The sequence below is a fragment of the Schistocerca gregaria genome, chromosome 1, assembly GCF_023897955.1.
Source record: "Schistocerca gregaria isolate iqSchGreg1 chromosome 1, iqSchGreg1.2, whole genome shotgun sequence".
Lineage (NCBI taxonomy): Eukaryota > Metazoa > Arthropoda > Insecta > Orthoptera > Acrididae > Schistocerca > Schistocerca gregaria.
In genome coordinates, this window is record NC_064920.1 from 508,639,337 (window position 1) to 508,654,227 (window position 14,891).

Consider the following 14,891-nt stretch of genomic DNA (forward strand, 5'->3'; position numbering starts at 1 on the left):
CCCATCTTAATCACATACAACCGACATGAACTGCCGTGACTTACGTGAACGACGGATCAATTTTACTACATTTGCAGAGCCCCAAAGCTACCACTACGTTTTGTTAATGGTGTTATATTAATTCCTACCCCTTCCTGTCCAACTAATTAATTAGGGTGACAAGAAGTTACTGAGTCAGAGGTGTTAATAGCACAAGTTGTTCCTCGCTAATTATTGCATGTGGAGAGCTATGTTGACCAGATAGCAAGGAGAACGCCCTTCAAACCAATATGTCCCCTAATTACCTCGTGTCTTCTAAAGCTGTCTCGGTGTCCCAGTGGGTCTTCTCCGCCAACCAAGGCTCCATATGAGCATGCAATCGACTGAATAATGCAATGGCAAATGGAAAATCCCAAAGCTACTTAAATGAAAGCATCAAAATAATGTTACGCCACGTTGTTTTCTTAATAGAAACTCGAGGAAAAAACAGGATTTAAAGTCAGTCTAACTTTATTGCTGGATTGTAAGTTCGTGGTTTTTAGTCAGCACATATTGCACACCAACTGAGCTTTGTAAAATTACATCCAAACGACTTTTGTGTAGTTATGACTGAGCCATCGACATACCCCTGCGGTTATCAGAAAGAGTTGTTGCGTATGAGCTTACCGATAATCAGCTAGCTCCCAATAGAATCACGCGAATCTATATACAGGTGTAGCGCTACGTATAGCGTAACGAATTTTATTTCTTTAACATGGATGGCCCTAGATACAAAAACATGGCTGTTGTACCTAGCAAGATGACAAAATAGAGAGTTCACCAAAATACGGAATAATAGAATGGCCACTGTAAAAGACTATTTTCTACGATTTACTGTGGGCTTCAAGTTAAACAAAACTACACAAGGACATAAAATCATTACGTTCATTAAGTCTGAATACCAGTTACAGCGGAATTGACACAAGAGCAGGTCGAGTAATAAGGTTGAGATGAATACGGTTAAAAGTCAACATCTGGGGGAGCGATTGAGTTCGTGGTAATCGCACACTGATTGTCGAATGTCAATCGGAGATGAAAAGGAAGAACTACAGAAAGTATCACCCATGCACCCACTATCTTGACTGAGCACATCATGAGCTTCAGATTGCTAATTAGTACATTGCAATTGGAAACGTAAAAGCTCTCATGTCTGTTTGAAAAATGCACGTTGGTCTTATAATTCGATTTACGAACGCTGCACTTGCTCACCAAAAAGCATTAAAGATGCCTCCGAATGCCGGATGCGGCTGCTGATTATTATAATACATCTGGCCTGCACGAATGCTGCTCTCACTCAGACCTCCGTTCAAAGTCTCTCTGTCGGCTGAAGCGTTCCCTGGAGTCTCTGACGGAAGTTAGTTCCACAGAACGGTCCTAGCAAGAAGCAGAATTTTTACTCTGTCTTTTTGCGTGTGACGCCTGTGCAAGGTTCTGGGCATCAACGACAGTGGTTCTTCAAAGTGCCAACCAATGAGGTCCATTCTAAAAGGCAACACTCTTCCTTGCATGTTCAGTTTATACACAGTTAACCAGTGGTGTGAATTTTTAGTGCTGGAGTTGAGAAATAAACTCTTGAATCCCACCGCCCGTCCTCTTTTCATGTCTTACTGAACCAGGCACATAAACACGGCGATTTCTTTTCTCCAAATCTAAAATTTATACACATTATCCGATGGTAGCTGCTCTTACTGTTCTTTAACAGACTCAGCGACAAGGTAGTTAACTTGGTGCCAGCCTGATAGCTGAAGATTCCGTGTTTTTACACAAAAAAAAAACCGGATTGCCCCCTGTCTCGTGACTCTGTACTGCTTTAAGTACAGCATTTTCCAGAGTTCTGGCCTCCTGCGAAAGACAGACCACCACGGTACGATGATCCCTCGTGTTCACGGCACATCTCTGGCGCCAGCAGATAGTCTATTTAAAAACGTGATAGAATAACTTTCCATCGTTTAGGACACAAAACAGACGGCTCCTCTTTGGCGTAGTTCATCCCACATGAAATACACTGATCTGAACTTTCTACCTGCTCTCGTCCTTCCCTTGGCGGGAGCTCTACGATTCCTCTTAATGGCTGGCCGCTGGCGATATCCACAGCTCAGCTGGCAGTCTGTGCAGCCTCCACATAATAAGACTTCCAGCTGCTTCGAAATAGACCTCCAGAAGAAGAATTTAATCTGGAAATACAGTAATTAGAATTGGAAACCGCAATCATACTTTTGCTCTTATGTATGACTTGGGGTTACTTTAGATTAAAAGAATTTGATTAATTTATTAGTGATTAATTATGGCATATGGCAGGTTTGAGCAAAACGGAAGTGTAATATCACTCCTCCTTAATTTTCAAAATATGTGCAGATGTAATTATGCTTAGACTTGCTACAGCATAAGTTTATCAAAGAAATTTTCATTCACGTAGGATTGAGTTTGAGTGCTCGTTATGGCACAGATTATCATGTAATAGAAAGGAGCTTTGTCAGAGATCATCTTACCAATTAATGCATTCACACTTATTTTAATCCGTCACATGTTCGAATTAATTGCTGGTCTAAAGGTAAACTTTATTTCGTGGAACGTCATATTCAGAGGTATTCCCAGCTCAGACAATTTCATTCATCTTTTTATATCAAATTTACAATTATTCTTTATTTAAATTCCTCAGTTACTCATTTATTTTGCAAAGTTGCATTGCCCCAATGTTATCACTCACTCACTAATTCAGACATACTGTTCACTGAATACAGAGCCATTAAATCACAGTCATACTTAGTTTATACAGGTAAGTATTCACTATCATTCCCACTTCGTGACAATGTATGTGAACAGGAACACACACAGTATCTGTTCATCAGACCTCAAATAATCCAAATATATTTGTGTACAAACTACAAAAAATCATTTTCATTTTTTATTTTCATCTGCTTAGAAAGTTATTAATGTGTCACATAAAATGGTGTAAGAATGATACTGAAAGATATCTGCATATCGAAACGAATAATATGTATGAAGCAATATAACAATACTAGTAATACAAAAGCATAGGTATAATAAAATACATACGTGCCACATAAAAATGGTGAGAGAATTATACTAAAACATATATGTATATCAATACGCCTGATGTACATGTAGCTACATCACAATATAAGTAATACAAATGCATAACTATACGGATTTCAAAAATCTTTTATTGTCGTAGGTACGTTCATACACAGACCAAAAATCAAAGACATCAAAAATAGTGTAATAGTTATAGTGAAGCATCAAAAAAGGCTCTGAGCACAATGGGACTTAACATCTGTGGTCATCAGTCCCCTAGAACTAAGTAACCTAAGGACATCACACACATCCATGCCCCAGGCAGGATTCGAACCTGCGACCGTAGCGGTCACGCGGTTCTAGACTGAAGCGCCTAGAACCGCACGGCCACAACGACCGACAACTAAAGCATCATACAAGGTTCACAACTTCCCTGTGATGCTCAATATTACACAATATTATTGATTCTTGTAATGCTATCACCAATATTCAATATTACTGAACTTAAACCTCTGATGGTATTATTAATTTGCTAGCTGGTTGACAGTAACTTTGTGTTGTGATAATATTTACTGCTCATTATTAAGAACTACAGACCACTCACTGTCACATAAAACATTTGAAAATTTATTAATTAGTTCCTGTAAGGGAAATTTAACACCCAAATTTATCATTGGGTTGAGGTTTGTCGGTCTGTTCATCACACGAGATCACTAACCAGCATGAGAAAAAGTTTTCATTTACAGTGCTATGAGAATATTTTCATTTGCAATGCAGAAATGGTTTTGCGTAATTGATGATCGAACTTGCGAGATTAATCTCAGCACAAAGTTTGCCCTACCTTCTGCTCTCCGTGCGTCAATGTATATAAACTCAATGAAGTATACATGTTGTTTATGGCTGTATGCTGTCTACATTCGATGGCTCAAGTCAAATATTTGCTCACCACTATTCATGTTTGTACTAACTACATACAAGTATATGTTATCACTAAATATTATGTCTTTCAATAGCACTAAGAATTTTATGAACTTCAACCAAATTATAGTTCCTTTCACTTGCTCACTAGTTTGTGTATTACTTATTTGATATTGATATACATTACATTGTCCCTTCTCACTTAGAAAAAAACAGTGGCTCAAGAAAAAGTAGTATTCTTCCCTGCCTACAGTTCTTCTGTCACGTGTAAATCGTCTCTCATGCAGAGTACGCTGAAATCTTAGTTACAGTTGCCATAATTCAGTGCACAGCTGAGTTATTGAGTTACATGGGAGACACATAATGAATATTTCCGCAGTGTCCATGTGGAGACCCAAAGTAAACATGGATTACCCACCTGATCTGCTAAAGTATGTCTGGCTCATTTGTTGCACTTCAGGCATCAGCTGAATGAGTGCTCGTGGTGGCCACCTGCAGAGTCAGTTTACAGCAACATGGAGATTGGAACACTTGCATGGAGCTCAGGGCTATGGCCGGGATAACTTGATCTAATTGCAAATTCATTCATACTTCACAAAAAAGAAATGTATTTTCGTAGTGAAGTTGATGGGAAAATGATTGAGATCTTTATTTCTCTGCTCCCGTATGATGAATATCTTCTTCAGCCATATCATTTCAAAGCGTTTCTTTTTTTTTTCCTTGTTTTCCACATCAGCTTCTCGCTCTTCGCCTTTCAAGTGCCCATAGTCTTCCGTGGACGCTATTGTAGTGTTGCTGAAAACTTAATTTTTTCGTTGCGTTCACAGCTTTGAATCACTTTAATTGAACACCAAGCGTATCAAAATACCATCCCAAACAATAAAAATATAGACTAGGCATTCTGCACTGATACATTGATAGTGATGTGTCTGACTGCTTTAAAGTTCCTAACCCGACCATTATACTGTATTATATGTTAACTGGCGGCCTAGAATGACGGAGAGGCTCCATCCCAGGCGCAGCCGCAGCGGTCCACAACCCCACGACGACTACTGCAGTAGTCCACTTCACCCCTCCGCCGCCCCACACCGAACCACTCTTTCAGGGTAGTTGTGCACTTCGGCCTCCAGTGGGCCCTCCAGGGAATGTCTCACACCAGACAACTGCAAGCCCTATGGTTGCGTTGTAGAGTAATGGTGGTGCACGCGTACGTGGAGAACTTGTGTGTGCAGCAACCGGCGACATAGTGTAGTTGAGACGGAATAAGGCGAACCAGCCAGCATTCGCTGAGGCAGATGGAAAACCGCCTAAAAACCATCCGCAGACTCGCTGTCTCACCGGATCTCAACACAAGTCTGCTGGGTGGATTCGTACCGGGGACCCGGCGCTCCTTCCCAATCCGGAAAGCTGTGCTTTAGACCACACGGCTAACCGTCCGGGCTACCCGACCATTATGCTACTTTTCATCTGAAACTTCCTGGCAGATTAAAACTATGTGCCGGACCGAGACTCGAACTCAGAACAATTGCCATTCGCGGGGAAGTGCTCTACCGTTCATTTCTTTTATTTTTTTATTTTTGCATTCTAACACCATGACCACTTCTTTCTTTGATTGGGAATCGCTGCAGGAACAGGACGATGGGTAGGACAGGGGTCGACATCCGGGGCCTTGCCATCCCGTCGCCATACCCAAGCAGCGTGTTGTAGGAAGGGGATTTAGCGGGTTTGTCTACGTTCGTTTATTTATATTAATTTTATTTTTTACTTTTTGTATTTGTGGATCAATTTAGTTTTACTAAAACAAGCTCCTACAACTGCCGTAGCCAAGCGTCCGAGTCGTTTTCTTGTCTGTTGGTACGGGTTGCCCCCTATTTCGTCTGTAGAGGATCAGCATCCTTCAGGATTCTTCTTTAGTTTCAGCATCTCATACCAGGAACGCCGCAGTGAGCAGGAGAGTCCGCAAATAGTGAACCTAAATAATTAGCGAAGTGGGTCCTGTACCTCGGGTGGTGGCTGAAGCCTGCATGTGTCGACATCAGTAGGGACGAAAAGTCGAGTGTGCCTTTGTGAGCATCACTAAATATGTGGTAAAGGGCCATGCCTTTTAGCCAGTTAACGGCGTTCGTCCTGGTCGATGGATAGTATAGGCCGTTGGGGCGCAATGTATCATCAAGGGAGATGGATTCCAGCAATCGCCGCAGGAGTAATGCCAGCATGCACTGCGTGAGTAGCTAGCAGTTGTTGGTCGCGGCACAAGTCAGGCGGTGTGAATCCGAGTCAATGCCTGAGCATGTCGTACACAAGGGGTCGTTCGTCAGATGCACGGAATGTAGCCTCTGACGGGTAGCGAACTTCCCGTTCACAACCTAGTACCACAATGGTGCCCGTAGCGTGGGCAGAGGTCCACGTGCGACGCACAGTGTTGAGATAAAGCGATAGCGCACCGTTATAAACATGAATTAAACGATACCGCCTGCCCGCTGCAGCAGTGTCACATACCGTGTTTTTAGGAGCATGTCCATTCGACGCAATTTTTTGTCCTGCATCAGAGCACGTCTCTAGTGTAATAGCCGGCGGTACGTAGCCGCCGCCGTGCGGCGTACATTGCTATAGAATTGCACTCCTAAACATTTGAGTACGGGCATCTTGTCAAACGGCACCGCAGTTGCAATGGAAAGCCCATATCCGACATTCATGTATTCTGTCTTCATGCTAACGACGTTCCCAGCGACCGCCCTGTACTGGCGTAGCCACTGAAGTGCCATATTCATTTCATCCTCTGATCTGGCTAGGAACACCACATCATCAGCGAATGCACCACAATGAAACGTCACGTCCCGCATGCAAATGCCTGCTAATCGTCTCCGTAGGCCATGCAGAGCTGGTTGAAGCGCTGCCGCTAGTAATATACCCGACAAGGGGCATCCTTGTAGCACTGACAATCCAACAACTATGTTAACAGACTGGTAACCATTCACCATCATGCGGAAACGCGCTCCGTGGATCAGACGAACGACCACCTGTGCAGACTCTGGAGAGAGACCCAAGCATTCCAAAACTGCGCGTAGGAAGCCGTGGTCGACGCTGTCGAATGTCAACATCGACGGCGAGAAGGGCACCCCATATTTTGCAGCCGTCAAAGCAATTACGTCGCGGTATGCTCCTAACGCTGTATGAATGCTTCTGACACCACCTAAACATGTCTGACCGGCTAGGACGGCTTTCCTGATAACTGTGTGGAGAAGCGTGCGGAGGATGTGGGAGAAGATCTTGTAGTTGTTGTTGAGGAGTTTAAGTGTGCGGAAATCCTGCTATCTACAACCACCATTTGGTTTCGGTACTGAGATGAAGATGCCGTCTGTGAATTCCGCGGGGACAGTGAAATCAGGGCGGACCAATTCTTGAAACATTTGGAGCCACTTGTCACCAATGACGTCATAAAAAGTGACGTGGAATTCCAAGGGTAAACCACCCGTCCTGGTGATTTGTTCAGTGCTCCACGTGCCAATGCTGATGTCAGCTCATCGGATATGATGGGCAACAGCAGAGTGTCATAGGTTGCCATGTCCCTAGGCGCGGGAAAATAGTGCAGCAGCTCGTCATAAATACATGAATAAGAAGCAGCTTCTATGAACCAGGTCCAATAATGTCAGGCGAACGTGAGCGCTATGTCCGTTTGCGTCACCGTGCCGCCGCCTGACTTCGTGTTTATCGCCGAAATGAGCTGAAGTTTGCGGTGGCACCTCTCAAGCACGATGTGATAGACTGATGCTGTTTCTTTGGGGATGCAGTCTTGCATTCGCGCATGGATGCGGACACCTTCCAGCTGCTCTGGTCTGACGCGAAGCAGACGAGCTTTGATGCATTGTACGGACATCTGACATTCGGGAGACGGCGGTTGTGTCGCCAGCTCACGTAACGCTGTATAGTAAAATTCCGATGTCATTCTTTGCCAGATCGATCTGTCATGCCCGTAGGCCATTAGGGTCTTTCAGAGTGCAGGTTTGACACATCCCAGCCACCACAGAAACGTGGAAGCGTACATGGAAAGACGCCTGAAACAGCGACGCTATGTATCAGTAACTGCTTGCCGACACGCTTCCTCGAGAAGGAGGGTGACGTCCATGGGCCTCTGCTGCGCCTGATGAGTTGTCGGGATAATGTGATAGAGCAGATATACTCGAGATGATCCGTGAAGGCTCCCGGTCAGAGTTCTGCATCACGGGTTGAGGTGCGGAGGCCACGCGAGGCGTATATCTGATCCAGACTGCTGGCAGGGCTGGGGATGGGAAGTAATGCGGCATCAGGTCCTCGAGCCACGGAACAGTGTTATAATCGCCACCCACTATGTAATGGTCCATATTTCGTTGCAAAAGTGGGGCGACCTCCTCCGAATAAAAGACGTATCTGTCACCGCCGTGTGAAGTATCAGAGGGAGCACAGATGTTAACGACGCGGACTGCGCCAAGCGTGAGAGTGATGGCTCGCGCGTTCGAGAAGTATGATACGTTTGTCACTTCTATGCCATCTCGGAGAAGGGTGGTCGTTCCTCATGCACTGGTTTGATGCGGCCCGCCACGAATTCCTTTCCTGTGCCAACCTCTTCATCTCAGAGTAGCGCTTGCAACCTACGTCCTCAATTATTTGCTTGACGTCTTTCAATCTCTGTCTTCCTCTACAGTTTTTGCCCTCTACAGCTCCCTCTAGTACCATGGAAGTCATTCCCTCATGTCTTAACAGATGTCCTATCATTCTGTCCCTTCTCCTTATCAGTGTTTTCCACATACTCCTTTCCTCTCCGATTCTGCGTAGAACCTCCTCATTCCTTACCTTATCAGTCCACTCAATTTTCAACATTCGTCTATAGCACCACATCTCAAATGCTTCGATTCTCTTCTGTTCCGGTTTTCCCACAGTCCATGTTTCACTACCATACAATGCTGTACTCCAGACGTACATCCTCAGAAATTTCTTCCTCAGATGAAGGCCGGTATTTAATATTAGTAGATATGCCTTTTTCGCCATAGCGAGTCTGCTTTTGATGTCCTCCTTGCTCCGTCCGTCATTGGTTATTTTACTGCCTAGGTAGCAGAATTCCTTAACTTCATTGACTTCGTGACCATCAATCCTGGTGTTAAGTTTCTCGCTGTTCTCATTTCTACTACTTCTCATTACCTTCGTCTTTCTCCGATTTACTCTCAAACCATACTGTGTACTCATTAGACTGTTCATTCCGTTCAGCAGATCATTTAATTCTTCTTCACTTTCACTCAGGATAGCAATGTCATCAGCGAATCGTTGCATTGATATCCTTTCACCTTGTATTTTAATTCCACTCCAGAACCTTTCTTTTATTTCCATCATTGCTTCCTCGATGAACAGATTGAAGAGTACGGGTGAAAGGCTACAGCCTTGTCTTACTCCCTTCGTAATACGAGCACTTCGCTCTTGATCGTCCACTTATTATTCCCTCTTGGTTGTTGTACATATTGTATATGACCCGTCTCTCCCTATAGCTTACCTCTACTTTTTTCAGAATCTTGAACAGCTTGCACCATTTTATATTGTCGAACGCTTTTTCCAGGTCGACAAATACTATGAACGTGTCTTGATTTTTCTTTAGCCTTGCTTCCATTATTAGCCGTAATGTCGTGAATAGTCGTTTTGTTGCCACTTCCCCTAATGATTTTAGAAATTTTGATGGAATGTTATCTTTCCCTTCTGCCTTATTTGACAGTAAGTCCTCCAAAGCTCTTTTAAATTACGAATCTAATACTGGATCCTCTATCTCTTCTTAAACGACCCCTGTTTCTTCTTCCATCACATCAGACAAATCTTCACCCTCATAGTGGCTTTCAATGTATTCTTTCCACCTATCTGCTCCCTCCTCGGCATTTAACAGTGGAATTCCCGTTGCACTCTTAATGTTCCCACCGTTGTCCTTCCGACAATCATACCTTTTTCGATGTCTTCAGATTTTTCCTGCAGCCATTTCGTCTTAGCTTCCCCGCACTTCCTATTTATTTCATTCCACAGCGACTTGTATTTCTGTATTCCTGATTTTCTCGCAAAATGTTTGTACTTCCTCCTTTCATCAATAAACTGAAGTATTTCTTCTATTACCCATGGTTTCTTCGCAGCTACCTTCTTTGTACCTATGTTTTCCTTCCCAACTTCTGTGATGGTCCTTTTTAGAGAGGTCCAATCCTCTTCAACTGTGTTGCCTACTGCCCTATTCCTTATTGCTGTATCTATAGCATTAGAGAGCTTCAAACGTATCTCGTCATTCCTTAGAACTTCCGTATCCCACTTCTTTGCGTATTGATTCTTCCTGACTAATGTCTTGAACTTCAGCCTGCTCTTCATCACTACTATATTGTGATCTGAGTCTATAACTGCTCCTGGGTACGCCTTACAATCCAGTATCTGATTTCGGAATCTCTGTCTGACCAAGATGTAATCTAATTGAAATCTTCCCGTACCTCCCGGCCTTTTCCAAGTGTACCTCCTCCTCTTGTGATTCTTGAACAGGGTATTCGCTATTACTGGCTGAAACTTGTTACATAATTAGTCTTTCTCCTTTTTCATTCCTTGTCCCAAGCCCATATTATCCTGTAACCTTTTCTTCTACTCCTTCCCCTACAACTGCATTCCAGTCGCCCATGACTATTAGATTTTCGTCCCCCTTCGCATATTGCATTACCCTTTCAATATCCTCATACACTTTCTCTATCTGTTCATCTTCAGCTTGCGACGTCGGCATGTATACCTGAACTATCGTTATCGGTGTTGGTCTGCTGTCGATTTTGATTTGAACAACCTGGTCATTGAACTGTTCACAGTAACAAACCCTCTGCCCTACCTTCCTATTCATAACGAATCCTACACCTGTTATACCATTTTCTGCTGCTGTTGATATTACCCGATACTCATCTGACCAGAAATCCTTGTCTTCCTTCCACTTCACTTCACTGACACCTACTATATCTAGTTTGAGCCTTTGCATTTCCCTTTTTAGATTTTCTAGTTTCCCTACCACGTTCAAGTTTCTGACATTCCACGCCCCGACTCGTAGAACATTATCCTTTCGTTGATTATTCAATCTTTTTCTCATGGTAACCTCCCCCTTGGCAGTCCCCTCCCGGAGATCCGAATGGGGAACTATTCCGGAATCTTTTGCTAATGGAGAGAACATCATGACACTTCTTCAACTACAGGGCACACGTCCTGTGGATACACGTTACGTGTCTTTAATGCAGTGGTTTCCATTGCCTTCTGCATCCTCATATCATTGATCATTGCTGGTTCTTCCGCCTTTAGTGGCAATTTCCCACCCCTAGGACAAGAGAGTGCCCTGAACCTCTATCCGCTCCTCCGCCCTCTTTGACAAGGCCGTTGGCAGAATGAGGCTGACTTCGTATGCCGGAAGTCTTCGGCCGCCAATGCTGATTGTTTATCAAAATTTAGGCAGTGGCGGGGATCGAACCGGGGACCGAAGACGTTTTGATTGTGAATCAAAGACGCTACCCCCCTTTTTTCCATTTTGTTCGATATAGTTCGTTGCATTTAGTCTAGGCGGACGTCACAAGACATCCCTTCAAGTCGATCATTGATTCCTTTACTCAGTTTTTTTATTACAGAGGCCAAGGAGCCCTCTGACCGAACACGCTGAGCTACCGTGCCGTCTAATGAGAGCGAGCCAACAGCAGGACTGAAGCCCCGAGAACCACTCGGCCACTCTGGCCGGCTCCCCTAGGCCACGGGTAAGCCATAAGGGGCTAAACACAGCCCAGGACAGACCTCGTGTAGAAGGGCAATGTACAAGTCTGCCGCTCTGATCATATCATGTAACATGTGGGCTTGATGGTGGAATGGACACCATTGACATTGACTGTTCCCAGACCGCATGACTGAGACATATCAAGTGGTGGAGGCAATGTATGGGTGCAAGCCCACAGTGAGCTCGTACTTCACACAGCCATCCAGCTGCATGAGGTGCATTACTGTGCCATATGATCCCCTGACTGGCAGGGCCATCCAGGCTAAATGTCAGCCACGGGCTTCAGAGGAGTTAACGATGTGTGCTGTTCATCATCTGCCTCCATGTCCTCTGCCCAATCACCAAGACAGGATTGGGAGGTCAGTGGTGTCTGGCCACTTTCACAAGGGTCCACGTTTTGAGAGTCGACCCGATGCGCCTCGTTTTCAGGGCCACCAGGTGTAGGAGAATTTTCCTTATCGTCATGCGTCTTCTGGTGAATGAGGCAGACGAGGCAGACGAGGCAACGGAGTCGATGTCTTCCAGCACCGCCACATACCTGTCAGGTTCCTCAGCTGTCAATCGTCTCTCCTCGTATCGCTTGGGTGATTTTTGGTTGCGGATCCGAGACTCGACATCCACTGGAGGACAGGGATCGAGTCCATCTTGGTCATGGGGGATCCTTGTGTCCGATGTCGACAGTGACGGCGGCTGAATACCCCGACACCACGTTTGGAGGATGAGGCTGGGAGAACCTCTGCACCGTCAGTGCCGACTCTCCAATGGAGCTTGCAGCGGCTTGAGTAAGTATCAGGGTTTGATCATCGGTCACATCGTGTCATGTCGCCTCCAGATATGTTAGCGGGAGAGATATCATAGTGGATCATTGGGGAAGTTCACTGAGGGGCACCTGAACGACTGCCCAACAGCTACCGAAGCACGAGTCACAACCGGTCCTCACAGCTTTAATTCCGCCAGTACCTCGAGTTCTACCTTCCAAAGAACTCTCCTGCGAAACTTGCAGAACTAGCACTCCTGGAAGAAAGGATATTATGGAGACATGGCTTTACCACAGCCTGGGGGATGTTTCCAGAATGAAATTTTCACTCTGGAGCGGAATGAGCACTGATACGAAACTTCCTGGCAAATTAAATCTGTGTGCCGGGCCGAGACTCGAACTAGGGACCTTCACCTTTTGGAGGCAATCTGCTAGTAAGTTTCATACCAGTGCACACTCTGCTGCAGAGTGAAAATTTTCATTCTGGATACTGTTCATCTCTTTATAAATGGCTGCACTGTATTTTAAACGCAGATTTCACTTTAAATACTCATTTTTTTCGAAATTTATTGCTTATTTCACATCTTTGGAGTGTTTACCCTTGGATTCCAAAACGATTTGGCTACATTCGAATTCCGAACACGTCTAAGAAATATTGGAAGTATGAATTGCCTAAGAGGGTGTGGCACACAGAAAGATGCCAAAAATAATTTTTGGTTTCTATCACCATGATACAGAACCAGCTTTACACCGAACTTGGCGTATAGTCAACTGGGAGAAACATGTTGCAAGATTTCCAGAGATACTGAAAAGAAGCAATTGGCAGTCAGTCGTTGAAAATCAGTTCCTTTGCCTATTGGCGGTATAAATATAAATTTAGGGACTATATTGAAGTCCTGTTCACTACAGTTAGCAAGCTCCAAGGAAATAGGCATTGGCTTACTACTGTACCTCCTCAAGAAGACTGACTAGGTTTTTATTAAGAAAAGTCAAGTAAAGGGCTACCTTAATCTTGAAATTACATGAAGAAGCCTCTTACAAGCAAGAAGGGAAAGTGTTATGATGCAGATAAATTGTAATGTGTATGTGTCTCATAGTAACATTCATTTTTTGATAAAATATTAAATCCGTTTCACGATAAGTTTATTGTTCTAAGCTCACTGCCAACTTTTTATCACAAATATTAACCAGTCTGAATGAATTTTTTGCAGGAAGTAGTCTTGGTGTGTTTGTTTACTTCTATGCATTGCTATTACCGAAAATACAATTTGTTTATTTTGTCATCGCATTTATGTAACGATAATTAAAGAAAATTTGAGACTGAAATTTGAAATAAACCGAAAACGAAATTACTAATATTTGTCATAAACTGAATGCACAGAACCGTTGAACCATCTCTTGAGAAAGTAACAACAAAATTATGCTGTGAGTACCGACAGTTGGTTTTCGAGAAGACCAAACAAATCATATTAGAAATTGAAAACTCGAAAACCAGTGAAGTTATGGACTTCTAAACTTGGATCTTGCTATATATTTGCGTAATAGACACGATTTTAAAATTTGGTTGCTATCGGCGAAGTAGAAGAAAATTTAAATTTTTGGATCGAATTTTCCCTGAAGACTAAGCCGTAAGTACTGTATGCCCGTATCTAATGCTACGCCGTACCTAACTACGGTCATTTATGTGAACGCAGCATACCGTTTGCACTCCTCCTGCGCTACCAGGGGCCTCGCTGCGCTACGTAACGCCCTACCGTCCCACTGTATCGCCAGCACTCACAACACAGACTGCGAGCGAGAATGATCGCTCTTGTTCGGCTCGCCGCATCCTCAACAGGCCTGCTGTAGTCTACGACACGTGTTAGTAAAAATTTATTTTAACATGTCGAAAGGTTGCAAAACTGCGATCAGTCACTTTTTTATGATAATTTGTTTTGTCTTTTCTAGTTCCACGCTGCTTTGCTCCTCTTCTAACGAAGGAGAAAGTATGGATTCCATTGCATGACATTTGCCTGCGTTTCCGCTGCAAAGATTTCCTATTCGGTATCCGTCAACACAGATTTTGATTGTAAGAACCTCTCAAGGCAAATCTTGTCTCTCTCCATTAGACAATATTTTACAAATTTTAAGAGACATTTAGCCGACTTTTGTGGTTTTTAGCGAACACCAAGTGGAGGTAGTGTGTATCGCCTCCCCACTCCATTAAATTTATTTACAATATTTCCAAGTATTGCATTTACTTTTCAATGTTTACACATGTTTCAATAATTCTGACGCTGTATTCGTCATTGTAATTTCTCTGAGTAGGCCACACAAGTCAGAAATGATTTTAAGTTCCCATCAGTTTGGAGTGTCAATAAAGCTTTTGCAACCGTTTCGTCA